Source organism: Scyliorhinus canicula, chromosome 11 (genome assembly GCF_902713615.1).
Source record: "Scyliorhinus canicula chromosome 11, sScyCan1.1, whole genome shotgun sequence".
Classification (NCBI taxonomy): Eukaryota; Metazoa; Chordata; class Chondrichthyes; order Carcharhiniformes; family Scyliorhinidae; genus Scyliorhinus; species Scyliorhinus canicula.
This window is the reverse complement of record NC_052156.1, coordinates 136,818,591-136,833,146: the sequence shown is the minus strand read 5'-3', so window position 1 is coordinate 136,833,146 and position 14,556 is coordinate 136,818,591. Positions and strand designations below refer to the sequence as shown.

General features: G+C 51.7%; 2 protein-coding genes across 5 annotated transcripts in view; one reads left to right on the top strand and one right to left on the bottom strand.

Annotated features, from left to right (window-relative positions):
* The window catches only part of hdac10 (histone deacetylase 10), a 61,351-nt gene extending 49,648 nt beyond the window's left edge, over nucleotides 1-11,703 (bottom strand). For both annotated transcript variants that reach the window (XM_038811461.1, XM_038811462.1), the window contains exon 1: nucleotides 11,655-11,703. The gene's annotated coding sequence lies outside the window, so the exon portion shown is untranslated. The remainder of the gene's footprint in view (nucleotides 1-11,654) is intronic.
* A 151-nt stretch (nucleotides 11,704-11,854) lies between these two features.
* Nucleotides 11,855-14,556, top strand: part of tubgcp6 (tubulin, gamma complex associated protein 6) — a 59,024-nt gene continuing 56,322 nt past the window's right edge. For all 3 annotated transcript variants that reach the window (XM_038811460.1, XM_038811457.1, XM_038811459.1), the window contains exons 1-2: nucleotides 11,855-11,947; nucleotides 12,090-12,273. The gene's annotated coding sequence lies outside the window, so the exon portion shown is untranslated. The remainder of the gene's footprint in view (nucleotides 11,948-12,089; nucleotides 12,274-14,556) is intronic.

The following is a 14,556-nucleotide window of genomic DNA, read 5'->3' as shown; positions in this document are numbered from 1 at the left end:
CCTCTGGTCTGCCCCCTTAACAACTCGCAACTTTCATCAATATTTTCCCATTAAACATCTGCAGAGAGCAACTGACAAATGTCTCGCATTTCCCCCATATCTCGTCAAACCTTGTGCGGTCTCTTTGCAACCAATTTCCAGTAACAAACTAACTTGGAATCGGTAAGTTTGTCCTGCTCCCTGTCCCCTCTGGCCGCCTAGTTGAAAACACGTTCCTCTGAATGGCCCATCATCTTGTCGATCAAGACTCACTAGCCTACTCTCTGAATAAAATCAGCGGAAAATAATCAGCCGAATCATGCAGCAGCGGTTATCCATAGAGAAGACTGGCAAAGAGGAACTAAATATCAATGTGCGAATTTAACCCCTAGCAGAATGGTTGCAGCACAGAGGAAGACCATTCGGCAATTTCCAGTCCTTGCAACAACCTCGCAAATAGAACACAGAACATACAGTGCAGAAGGAGGCCATTCGGCCCATCGAGTCTGCACCGACTCACTTAAGCCCTCACTTCCACCCTATCCCAGTAACCCAATAACCCCTCCTAACGTTTTTGGACACTAAGGGCAATTTAGCATGGCCAATCCACCTAATTTGCACGTCTTTGGACTGTGGGAGGAAACCGGAGCACCTGGAGGAAACCCACGCAGACACGGGGAGAACGTGCAGACTCCGCACAGACAGTGACCCAATGGGGAATCGAACCTGGGACCCTCGTGCTGTGAAGCCACAGTGCTATCCACTTGTGCTACCGTGCTGCCCCCAGATTTAGGAGGCGGTTGCTATGGTGGTTATTTATGCTGTTACATTGAATTCAATTTCTTATGACAATCAAAAGCTGCTTTATAGTGAAAACTGTTGTTAATATGATTGGTCCAAACACTAACGAATGGTTAACTGTTGAATTATATTAGGCTGTAGTATCATCATTTTCTTAACAAAAGATAAGGTTAAATGGCAGCGACAAAATTGAAATCAAGTTCCATTTCAATTTTGCAACTTTAAAATATTTGTGGACTTCACCTGAGCTGCACTCTCCGATCCAAGAAGGCGCATGGGACTATAGGAATTAGGACTAGGCCATTCAGCCTTTCGAGACTGATCTGATTGTGGCCTCAACTCCACTTCCTATTACACCTCATATCAGTTTATCAAGAGTCTATCTATCTCAGCCGTAAAAATATTCAACGACCCTGCCTGAATCCATAGAATCCCTAGAGTACAGAAGGAGGCCACTCGACCCATCGGGTCTACACCAACCTTCTGAAAGAGCACCCTACCTAGACATACCCTGGGAAGAGAGTTTCTTCAGAACTGCCAAAGGTTACTGAGGGACATTGCTAGGTTAAGTGAGCAGACAGAAAAGTGGCAGAGGGCATTCAATGATGGGGGACTGTGAGACCATCCACTCTGGACTCAAGAAAGAGAAATCAGAGTATTTTCTATATAAGAATCTCAAAACTGTGGAGGAGCAGATTTTGGGGTCCCATGTACAGAAATCAACAAGGACTTGTGGATAGGCACAAAGCAGAAGTAAAATGCCAATGCAATGTTGGCCTTTATCTCAAGATGCCTAGATTTCAAAGAAATAGATGTGATGTTACATTTGTACAAAGTTTTAGTTAGCTGCCTTTTAGTCTACAGCATTCAGATTTGGGGAACTACACCTCAGAAGGACGAACTGGATTGGGAGGGGGGTGCCATGTACATTTTCCAGAATGAAACTGGCAAAAATCAGGACTAAAAACAGAAAATGCTGGATAAACCCACCAGGTTCGGCAGCATCTGTGAAGGGAAACAGAGGGCTGGATTCTCCATTTGGGAGACTATGTGGGGGAATCCCCATCGGCCGACAATGCTAAACGTGATTGGGCAGAGAATAGTCTCCGGTGCCAAAACCGCAGTGAGCCCCAGTTTGACGCCAAATCAGGATCCTCTGGCACTGTTGCCATATCATTAGTGGGCTTGACCCTCTATTCTCCGGGGCCTCCGTGATTTACCGTTGCCGATGGGCCGACTTCCCGGCAGCACGGTTCACTTGTGGTCACAGTGTTCAGGAACCCAGCGGACTGTGTACAGAACCGGTACAATCGGCCGGGAGCTGGACTGCTGGCCAGGGGGCTTCCGCAAGGGCTGGGGGGACTGGTAGGTGGTGGCCAGAGGGACACGATTTGGCAGGTCGGGTCCGTGCACGGCCGGCGCCATGTTCTATAGTGCGACCACTGCAGGTCATCGCCATTCTCCAGCCATATTTGTCATGGGAGCCGGGAGTTTTACTTGGCACGAATGATGGCCCCTCACCAGTCGCAGGATTGGTGAGGACTCAGCACAATTTTTGCATCGTAAAACACCACAGTTCGCACGCCGACCCAGCCCTATGTTTTCCCATTGGAACTGATTCGCATTCCCGTTGGGGCATTGTTTGTTCAAAGTTTCAGGACATGCCAATGGGCCAACACTCTGCCGGCATGAATCGGAAACAATGCCCATCCCCACTGGTGACGAATCCACTGGAGCCGGAATTCGCACTAAAGAGCCTGACAAACTGGAGCTGCTTGCCACACACTCATTCCAGTCACGAAGGTGGCTCAAAGAAGACTTGCAACACCCCCTCCACCACCTGATTTCAGGAGTCTGAAGTGAACCCACTGTTGGATGACAATGAGAAGAGAAGGGACTAAAACATAATTGTGTTTAAATGTACAAACCCGGTGACTAATTATTGGGCAGCCAAGGGCCAAGACTTCTAGTATTTTTCGAAGAATCATTGGTTAATTGAATAGGGTTGCAACTCCAAGTTAGCAGGGCTCAAATTGACCGTACCCTATCCCAGGGTGTTGTAACATTAATGATTTAGATCAGGCATTGTCAAACTCAGGGGCGCGACCCGCGGGTGGTTGTCGGAGGGTCGCAGAGCCATCCGTCGCGGCGCTCCCGATCGTGCAAATCTGAGCGTGGCAGCCGGCTGTTAATAACGCCAGCTGCAAGCGGCCTTCAAAATGGCTGCGAACATGTAAAAAAAATGCGGCCGCGCAGCACATGCATGCCAGCTCATCGGCGCGCACACGCAAAACTGGGCGCATGCGCGTCAATGACCGGGGACGCATGCGCAGTGAGGCCGCTTTTTTAAAAAACGGTCGCAGTTTTTTGTTTTACAAGTTCGGGGGGGGGTTTTATTCATTTAGTTTATTCATTTTATTTTAAAAGTTCAGGGGGGGGTTTTATTTGATCAAATTTTACAGGAAAAAAATGCAGAACTTTGGACAGATGGAGACTCCAGCCAAAAGGACCCAAAACCATTTCCTCCATTTGTGTCAGCAGCAAACAAGGCAAGAGAAAATGTTGAGTCGCGAAGGCCGGCCAGCGCGTGTCGCAGGGGCCGGCCGGCGCGGGTCGCAAAGGTCAGCCGGTTGGTTAAAATGGGTCCCTGGAAAATAAAATTGGGAAACACTGAGCTAGATGTTAATGTGGGAGCTATGTTCAGTACGTTTTTAGATAACAAGTAGGAAAGCCTTAGATTACAGGATGATATAGAGGGCTGGTCAGATGGGAAGAACAGTGGCAAATGGAATTTAACCCTGAAAAATGTGAGGTGATGCAACTTGGGAGGTCTAACAAGGCAAGGGAATACACAATGAATGACAGATCGCTAAGAAGTAGAAAGGACCAGAGGGATCTTGGGGTACATGTACAAAGATCCTTGAAAGCAGGACAGGTAGATGGGTGGTTAAGACATGTGGGATACTTGCCTTTATTAGCCGAGGCATAGAATATAAGAGCACAGTGGTTATGATGGAGTTGTATGAAATGCTCTTTCGGCCACAGTTAGAATACTGTGTGCAGTTGTGGTCACCATATGAGAGAAATATGTGATTGCACTAGAGAGGGTGCAGAGGAGATTCACCAACATGTTGTCTGGGATAGAGCTTCTCAACTACAAAGGAAAGCTGGTTAGGCTGGGGTCATTTTCCTTAGAGCAGAGAAGGCTGAGGTGGCACCTGGTTGAGGTATACAAAATTATGAGGGACATAGATAGGAAGAAACATTTCTCCCTCATAGAGCAGTCAATAACCAGGGGGCATAGATTTAAGGTCAGGGCAGGAGATTCGGAGGGATTTGAGGAAAAACTTGTTCACCTGGAGGGATGTGGGAATCTGGAATTCCCTGTCTGAAAGGGTGGTGAAAACGGGAACCGTCACAACATTTAAGCATTTAGAGGAGAACGTGAAACACCATAACTTCTGCAAGACATAACGGGCTACAAGATGAAGGCATGTAAAATCACCGGCTCCAATGCACCCCTCCCTGATGAGCTCAACGCATTCTATGCACGCTTTGAACAAGAGGTCAGTGAGAGCAAGTCCTCCACCCCAGAAGCCTCGGATGAACCTATATCTGAGATCACCACTGCAGATGTCAGAGCAGCTTTCTCGAAGGTCAACCCTCGGAAAGCCACTGGCCCGGATGGGGTACCAGACGGGCACTCGGGTCTTATGCGGATCAGCTGGCAGGGGTATTCGCAGACATCTTCAACCTCTCTTTACAATAATTTGAGGTCCTTATCTGCTTCAAGAAGACGACCGTATCTCTGTACCAAACAAAAGCCAAGCAGCGTGCCTTAATGACTATCGTCCAGTGGCTCTGACATCCATCATCATGAAGTGCTTCAAAAGGTTAGTCATGGCACGAGTCAACTCCAGCCTCCCGGATTGCCCTGATCCACTACAGTTCGCCTACCGCTGCAACAGATCTACAGCAGTCGCCATCTCCATGGCCCTGCACTCAACACTGGAACACCTAGATAACAAAGGCACCAACGTCAGACTCCTATTTATCGACTACAGCTCAGCCTTCAACACCATCATTCCTACGAAACTCATCTTCAAACTCCGTGGCCATGGCCTCGGCTCCTCCCTCTGTGACTGGATCCTGAACTTTCTAACCCACAGGCCACAATCAGTAAGGATAGGCAACAACACCTTCTCCACGATCATCCTCAACACCGGTGCCCCACAAGGTTGCGTCCTCAGCCCCCTACTATATTCCTTGTGACTGTGTGGCCAAATTCCCCTCCAACTCGGTTGACAATTCCTTCTGCCTCAGAAAGGCAGCCAACATAATTAAGGACCCCACGCACACTGGACATTCTCTCTTCCACCTTCTTCCGTCATAAAAAAGATACCAAAGATTGAGGTTACGTACCAACCGACTCAAGAAAAGCTTTGTCCCTACTGCCATCAGACTTTTGAATGGACCTACCTCGTATTAAGTTGATCTTTACTCTACACCTTGCTATAACTATAACATTATATTCTGCAATCTCTCCTTCCTACCCTATGTACAGTATGCAGTTTGTACAGCATGCAAGAAACAATACTTTCAATGTATACTAATACATGTGACAATAATAATAAATCAAATCAAAACTTTTTAAAAAAATAATTCTTTTCAAAATTTTCATATCACCAACAAAAAGTAATTTGTTTTTACAAAGAACAGAAAAAAAAAGTACCCCCCCCCCACCACGCATACACAAAGGAAGAGGTAAATTAACACCCGCCATTCGCACAAAACACGCACCCGCCCCTTCGACGACCCCCCCATGTGTACGTAGAGAAAGAAATAAATCAGCGCCCGCCATTAGCATAGAAAAACTATGCCTGTCCCTCCGGTCCAAAACAACCCCCCCCCCCTTCCCCCCAAACACCAAATATGGCTAGCCCCCAGCCCGGACTGACCCTGGATCCTACCACCCTCGACACCGTCCTTACTACGCCCTTCCAAAATTCCCCCAGCGCTGGGCATGCCCAGAGCATAAGGGCATGATTTGCTGGGCTCCCTGAGCACCTGATACACCTGTCCTCACTCCCGAAGAACCGACTCATCCTTGTCCCAGTCATGTGAGCCCGTGCGCACCTTAAACTGTATGAGGCCAAGCTTCGCACAAGAAGAGGAGTTCACCCTCCCCAGGGCATCCGCCCACGTCCCCTCCTCTATCTCCTCACCCAGCTCCTCCTCCCATTTACCCTTCAGCTCCTCGACCGAGGCCTCCTCCATCTCCTGCATCACCTGGTACGCTGCCGAGATCCTCCCCTCACCAACCCACACCCCCGAGAGCACCCTGTCCTGGACCCCACGCGGCGGCAGCAGAGGAAACTCCGCCACATGCCGCCTGACAATCGCCCTTACCTGCATGTACCTGAAGGCGCTCCCCGGGGGAGCCCGAACTTCCCCTCCAGCGCACCCAGGCTCGCAAACTTCCCGTCTACAAACAGGTCCCTCAACCTCCTGATACCTGCCCTGTGCCAACTCAGGAACACGCCATCAATTCTCCCCGGAACAAACTGGTGGTTGCCCCGTATCGGGCCCCATCGAGGCCCCCACCTCCCCCCTGTGCCGTCTCCATTGCCCCCAAATTTTGAGGGTGGCCACCACCACCGGGCTCGTGGTATACCTCGTTGGAGGGAGCAGCGGCAGTGCCGTTACCAGCGCCTCCAGGCTAGTGCCCACACAGGACACCATCTCCATCCTCTTCCATGCTGCCCCCTCCATCACCCATTTACACACCATCGCTGCATTGGCAGCCCAGTAGTACCTACAGAGGTTGGGCAGCGCCAGCCCCCACTTGTCCCTGCCCCAAGAACACCCTTCTCACCCTCGGGGTCCCGTGTGCCCACACAAACCCCGTAATGCTCTTGTTAACCCGCCTGAAAAAGGCCTTCGGGATAAGGATGGGGAGGCACTGGAACAGGAACAGAAACCTCGGGAGCACCGTCATTTTGACTGACTGTACCCTACCCGCCAGAGACAGCGGCAACATGTCCCACCTCTTAAACTCCTCCTCCATTTGCTCCACCAACCTCGTGAGATTAAGTTTATGCTAGGTTCACCAACTCCTGGCCACCTGAACCCCCAAGTACCTGAAGCTCCTCTCCGCCCTTTTCAGTGGAAGCCTGCCGATTCCCCCCTCCTGATCCCCTGGGTGTACCACAAACAGCTTGCTCTTCCCCAAGTTGAGCTTGTATCCTGAGAAATCCCCAAATTCCCGGAGAATCCCAATCACCTCCGGCATTCCCCCCACCGGGTCCGCCACATACAATAGGTCATCCGCATAGAGCTCGGTGCTCCTCCCCACCCCGGACCAGCCCCCTCCAGCGCCATAGCCAGGGGTTCAATTGCCAGCGCAAAGAGCAGAGGGGACAAGGGACACCCCTGCCTCGTCCCTCGGAATAGCCGAAAAAACTCCGACCTCCTCCTATTCATGGCCACGCTCGCCATCGGGGCCTCATACAACAGCCTCACCCAACTAACAAACCCCTCCCCAAACCCGAACCTTTCCAATACCTCCCACAAGTACCCCCACTCAACCCTATCAAAGGCCTTCTCCGCGTCCAGCGCCACCACAATCTCCGCCTCCCCAACTGCCGCCGGCACCATTATAACGTTCAAGAGCCTCCTTATGTTGGTATTCAGCTGCCTCCCCTTCACAAACCCCGTTTGACTTTCGTGGATAACCTGCGGCACACAGTCCTCTATCCTCACGGCCAAGATCTTTGCCAACAGCTTGGCGTCCACATTCAAAAGTGAGATCTGCCTGTATGACCCACACTGCAGGGGATCCTTGTCCCGCTTAAGAATCAGGGAGATCAGCGCCCGAGACATCGTCGGGGACAAAGCCCCTCCTTCCCTTGCCTCGTTATAAGTCCTAACCAACAGGGTCCCCAACAGGTCTGCATACTTCTTGTAAAATTCCGCCGGGAACCCATCCGGCCCCGGCGCCTTCCCCGACTGCATGCTCCCTATCCCTTTGACCAGCTCCTCCAGCTCAACCGGCGCCCCCAGTCCCTCCACCTGTCCCTCCTCCACCCTCGGGAATCTCAGCCTGTCCAAAAAGCGCCCCTTGCCCCCCTCCTCCGCTGGGGGTTCGGACCGATACAGTTTCTCATAAAAGTCCCTGAAGACTCCATTAATATCTACCCCACTTCGCACCACATTTCCTCCCCGATCCTTAACTCCACCAATCTCCCTAGCCGCATCCCGCTTACGGAGCTGGTGTGCCAGCATCCTGCTCGCTTTCTCCCGATATTCATACACAGCTCCCCCTGTGCCTTCCTCCACTGAGCTTCCGCCTTTCTGGTGGTCAACAATTCGAACTCAGCCTGGAGGCTGCGCCGCTCCCTCAGCAATCCTTCCTCCGGGGCCTCCGCGTATCTCCTGTCCACCCTCACCATCTCCCCTACCAATCTCTCCCTCTCTCTCTGCTCCCTGCTCTCCCTGTGGGCTCGAATGGAGATCAACTCCCCCCTAACCACCGCCTTCAGCGCCTCCCAGACCGTCCCCACTCGGACCTCCCCATTGTCATTGGCCTCCAGGTACCTCTCAATACATCCTCAAACCCGTCCCCCCCCACCTCCTCATCCGCCAGCAGCCCCACCTCCAAGCGTCAAAGCAGGCGCTGGTCTCTCTCCTCCCCCAGCTCGAGGTCCACCCAGTGCGGGGCATGGTCGGAGGTGGCTATCGCCGAATACTCAGCATCCTCCACCCTCGCAATCAGCGCCCTACTCATAACGAAGAAGTCGATCCGGGAATAGGCCTTATGCACATGGGAGGAGTATGAAAATTCCCTGGCCCTCGGCCTCGCAAACCTCCATGGATCCGCCCCTCCCATCTGGTCTATCAACCCACTCAACACATTAGCCGCCGCAGGCCTCCTACCCGTCCTGGAACTGGATAGATCCAGTGGCGGATCCAGCACCGTGTTGAAATCCCCCCCCATTGTCAGATCCCCCGCCTCCAAATCTGGAATCCGGCCCAACATGCGCCGCATGAAATCCGCATCGTCTCAATTCGGGGCGTATACATTAACCAGCACCACCCGCTCCCCTTGCAGCTTGCCACCAGCCATCACATACCTCCCGCCACTGTCTGCCACCACATTCGACGCCTCAAACGACACCCTCTTCCCCACCAAGATCGCCACCCCCCCCCCGATTTTTTGCATCCAGCCCCGAATGAAACACTTGGCTCACCCATCCCTTCCTCAATCTAACCTGATCCACCACCTTCAGGTGCGTCTCCTGAAGCATGGCCACATCCACCTTCAGGTGCGCAAACACTCGGGCCCGTTTGACCGGCCCATTCAGTCCCCTCACATTCCAGGTGATCAGCTGGATCAGGGGACCGCCTGCCCCTCTCCCCTGTTGACTAGCCATCACCCTTCCGCAACCCACCACGTGCCCGCGCCCCCGCTCAGCCCGTTCCCCATAGTGACAGACCCCCATTACATGCTCCAGCTCTGCCTTGGCCATTCCAGCAGCAACCCGGTGCCCCCACCTCTCCCCCCCCCCCCCCAAAGCTAGGGCCCCTCTAGCTGCGTAACCCCTTCCATTTCCGTAAGTCAGCCGACTCCTGCTGACCCCGGTTGCTCCCGCCACCCCAATGACCACCCCCAGTGCAACACAACCACCTCCCCAGTGGCGGCCCCGCCCACTGCTCCTCTAGCACGGGAGAAAAGCCCGCGCTTCCAGCCGAAGCCCTGCCCCCCAACCCAAAACACGGGAAAAGACAGGCACATGACCCTACAGGACCGCGAACCCCACCCAAACTCTCAACCAGTGAACAAAATACAGACCCAAAACATGACAAAACACCCAAATAAACAGATAACAGTCCCAAACAAGCAGGAAAAAAAAGCAGAACAGCAAAAACAAATCATCCAATAGAAAGGATAAAGCGAAAGGATACCCAGGAGGACAAAGCCTCCGGGCTGTACACAGCATTCCCCAGCCCTCAGTCCAAGTCCAGCTTCTCTGCCTGAACAAAAGTCCAGGCTTCCTCTGGAGAGTCAAAATATAGCTGGCGATCTTTATATGTGACCCACAGGCGTGCCGGCTATAACAAGCCAAACTTGACCTCCTTCTTGTGAAGCACTGCCTTCACCCGGTTAAAGCCAGCCCTTCTCTTCGCCACCTCCGCACTCCAGTCCTGGTATATCCTGACCTCCGCATTCTCCCACTTGCTTCTCTTCTCCTTCTTCGCCCAACACAGCACACACTCGCGGTCGACAAAGCGGTGAAAACGGACCAGCACCGCCCGAGGCGGCTCGTTTGGCCTGGGTTTCCTCAGCAGCACCCGATGAGCGCCCTCCAGCTCCAAAGGCCCCTGGAACGACCTCGCATCCATTAGCGTGTTCAGCATCATGGCCACATAGGCCCCCAAATCCAAACCTTCCAGCCCCTCTGGGAGGCCCAGGATCGGCAGGTTCTTCCGACGGGCCCGGTTCTCCATCTCCTCCATCCTCGCTGACCACTTCTTATGGAGCGACTCCACTTTTACTGCCAGGCCCAGGAGTTCGCCTTCGCCCTCCGAGGCCTTTTGCCGAAGCTCTCGAATCTCCGCACAATGAGCCGTCTGGGTCGCCATGAGGTTGTCCAGGGAGGCCTTAAACGGCTCCAGAATCTCTGCCTTCAGCTCCTTAAAGGAGCGCTGAAGCAGCTTCTGCTGCTCTTGCACCCACTGCTGCCACGCTACTGCTGCTTCCCCGCCAGCCGCCATCTTGCTTCTTCTGCCTCGCACCTTTCTCTGCTCCAAAGCCGATTTTTTGACCGCTCCGCTCCTAGTCCAGTCCATCCACCGGCGGATTTCTTTTCAGTGCTGCAAAGTTCTCTGACAAGGAGGCCAAAACTGTTCTCCAGATGGGGTTTTACAACTGCATGCAAAACTTCCTACTTTAATAAAAAGCAAATTACTGCAGATGCTGGAATCTGAAACGAAAGGGACAATGCTGGAAAATCTCAGCAGGTCTGGCAGCATCTGTAGGGAGAGAAAAGAGCTAACGTTTCGAGTCCGATGACTCTTTGTCAAAAGCTGCCAGGCCTGCTGAGATTTTCCAGCATTGTCCCTTTCGTTCCTACTTTAATACTAGATTCCCCTTGCAATAAACAGGTTTGTTTCTAACACGAGCTTTCGGAGCGCAGCTCCTTCCTCAGCTGCGCTCCGAAAGCTCGTGTTTGAAACAAACCTGTTGGACTTTAACTTGGTGTTGTAAGACTTCTTACTGTGCTCACCCCAGTCCAACGCCGGCATCTCCACATCATTGCAATAAACAACATCATTCCATTTGCCTTCCTAATGACTTGCTGTTTCTGCTTACTAACTTCTTACAATTCATTAAAAAAATATATTATAATCTTTATTGTCACAAGTATGCACACATTAACACTGCAATGAGGTTACTGTGACAATCCCCCAGTTGCCACACTCCGGTGCCTGTTCGGGTACACTGAGGGAGAATATCCAATTCATCTAGCAGAATGTCTTTCAGGACTTGTGGGAGGAAACCGGAGCACCTGGAGGAAACCCACGCAGACACGAGGAGAACATGCAGACTCCGCACAGACAGTGACCCAAGCCGGGACTCGAACCTGGGACCCTGGCGCTGTGAGGCCACAGTGGTACCCAGCACACCCAGATCCCGCTACACCACCCAGTTCTGCAAACTACTCAAGTGGCAATGACGTTGACCTAATTTTTTAGAAAACAAGAAGCGTCATTTTGAAAACAAAATCACCAAATCGCCAAAAAGAATTGCATTTTCAAGATGTGCGCGGTTCCTAACGGCTAAACAAAATACCATCGGCGAGGAACCTCCTCACCTTTCCGACGATGCTCGCTATTCGTTATGGGGGGAGGGGGAAGGGCAGGGGAGAGGGAGGGGGAGGTGTCAGGGCGGAAGTGGCGCATGATTGATTGACAGCGGCATCAGCCATTAAGAGGACGGGCTGCCGGCGCGCGTCCAATGGTGGGGCAGCGCGCGGAAAGGTGGGTGGTGTGAGCTGATTGGTCGCCAGGGGCGGTTGCGATGGGCGGGGCTCTGAGCGGCCTGGGCGCTGGGGAAGGCAGGCGGAGGGTCGGCGCCGTAGGTCATGGTGGCGTTACCTGGCTGCAGGTTAGAGGGGCCGGCCGCTTTTATTTAATGTTCAGAGGAAAGCATCGCTCCCCGCGCTCGGGCCAAGTGGACTCTCTCTCTCTCTGCTGTTTATTGATGTCAGGCAATCGACCTGAGACGTTAACTCTATCTCTCTCCACAGATGCTGCCTGAATTAAAATATTCTTTACTGTGGCCTCTTTCCGCGCTGTCAACGAAATCCTCAGCCTGGACCCACTAGCTGCTTTGCAATCGATGGAGTGAAGCTGCTTCTAGCTGGCGTGGCCTTGCTCTCGTGTGGTGCCTTTTACAAACTCTCGACCTATCTATTACATACATTATAATAGGTAAGAGAGGTGTGAGATCTTCACAAGATGTTGGTAACAAAGTCAGCAGCACTTAGAAATGTGACTAGTTGTCTGGGAGTTTATGGATCTAATTTGGTTGTTGCTGGTAATACAGTGAGCACCAGAACAAACAGAAACATGTGCACGTGTATTTGAATGGAAGCAATATTGACATCTCTTTCATTTGTCATTAGGAAAATGTATACAAGTGAAGTGATCCTCATCTATGAGTATGTACTGGAATGCAATGCTTTGCTTATGAATGTTCATTTCCTCCAGTTCTATCTCTGACATTTCATAGAATTTACAGTGCAGAAGGAGGCTATTCAGCCCATTGAATCTGCACCTGCCCTTGGCAAGAGCACCCCAATTAAGCCCACACCTTCACTCTATTCCCATAACTTCTAACCTTTTGGATACTAAGGAGCAATTTAGCAGGACCCTCTGTCCCAACTGCTGTCTTTGGGCACCTCTGCCACCATTCTGGACCTGTTTCCGGTGGGCCTGTATCGCCCGCCGCACTCAATGTGGTGGAGGATTCAGGCCTGGAGAGTGACTGTCCGAAGGCTGTCAGCCGCCCAGTGTCGAGAACGGAGGGTGCTCATGAGGCTGTCTGCAGTGGGGTGTAGGGCTCACTCATACTTGACACTGTGTCGCCCCAAACTCCCTCTGGTGGTCTTCTGGAATCTGGCACATCATAATTGAAGGTTCTTTTGTTATTTTGCCTCCGTAGATAGTTCAGGCAGTGCTCTCTTGGGGCCCCCCTCCACCAACATCCAACTCCCTCCCACCCTCCTTTCCCCCCTCTCCCCACCACCCTCCCTTCCTTTCCCTTTTGTTGGTACAGAGGCGAAGGTATCTGGTCTCCAGCACAAAGTTGAGTGCTTGTACCGTTTGTTTTTTGTACAGCTGTGTTGTGAACTGTTTTAATAATCAGAGTATCCTAACCCCCTCCCCGAACGTTGGTACTGAGGGGAGGGTACCTGGTTTCTCCAACACAAGATTAGTGTTTGTACCATTTGGCCTTGTATATTTTGTATTGTTTTAATAAAAAGATATGGCCAATCCACCTAACCTGCACTTCTCTGGACGGTGGGAGGAAACTGGAGCACCCGGAGGGAACTCATGCAGACACTGGGAGGAAGTGCAAACTTCACACACTCGCCCAAGGCCGGAATTGAACCCGGGTCACTGGAGCTGTGAGGCAGCATTGCTAACCACTGCCATCGTGCTGCCCTGATTTTGCCGTGAGGGCAGTTACTTCTCTGGGGCATTGTTCTCTGTCACATTGTCTAAGGGAATCATCCTTCATGTAAGCATTAAACAAATGAAGCATGAATAAGGCCATCATTGCCAAGCTGGCTGCCCTTCCTGGTATTTTGATTAATAATCAGGATCCCTTGTTGATTTTATTTATCTCCTCCATTCCCATCTTACCACCCACCACCTCAAAGAATCCCGACAGGAGGGCAGCACGGTGGCGCAGTGGGTTAGCCCTGCTGCCTCACAGCGACGAGGTCCCAGGTTCGATCCCGGCTCTGGGTCACTGTGTGGAGTTTGCACATTCTCTACGTGTTTGCGTGGGTTTCGCCCCCACAACCCAAAGATGTGCAGAGGAAGGCCATTCAGCCCATCAAGTCTGTGCCGATCCTCCGAAAGAGCACCCTATCTAGGCCCTCACCCCGCCCAAACCCTGTATCCCCACCCAACCTTTGGACACTAAGGGGCAATTTAGCATGGCCAATCCACCTAATCTGCACATCTTTGGACTGTGGGAGGAAACTGGAACACCTGGAGGAAACCCACACAGACATGGGGAACCTCAGCAGTGCTAACCACTGTGCCACCCCTCTGCTTCCCATTTTCATCATCTGGAGATGAGAAATCAGCTGTACATTCCCCTCCCCTACAAAAGCAGTCCGCTCAGCACACATTGGAATTTAGTACATGGAGCATGTTGGACTATTCATGGTGGGAATTCTCACTACCTGAGGAGGAAACCTCATCTTGTGAATGCGCTGTAATCTCTCCAGGCCAGAAAGCTTAGGACCAGTCGTTTCTCCGTTTTGGAATTTTCTGGATTATAAAATGATGTTAGAATGCCTAACCACAAGTGTGTGAACCTGAAAATATTAGATATAAAGATTTACCTGAAATGTAAAAAAGTGATGAAGCAGTACAAAGCAGTAATCCAAATTCTTTTACTTATCCAAATTCTGTACCTTCCATGTTTGTACTGTACCAAAATGATGTGAGTTGCTTGAATCTGCTCAAAATATTTCC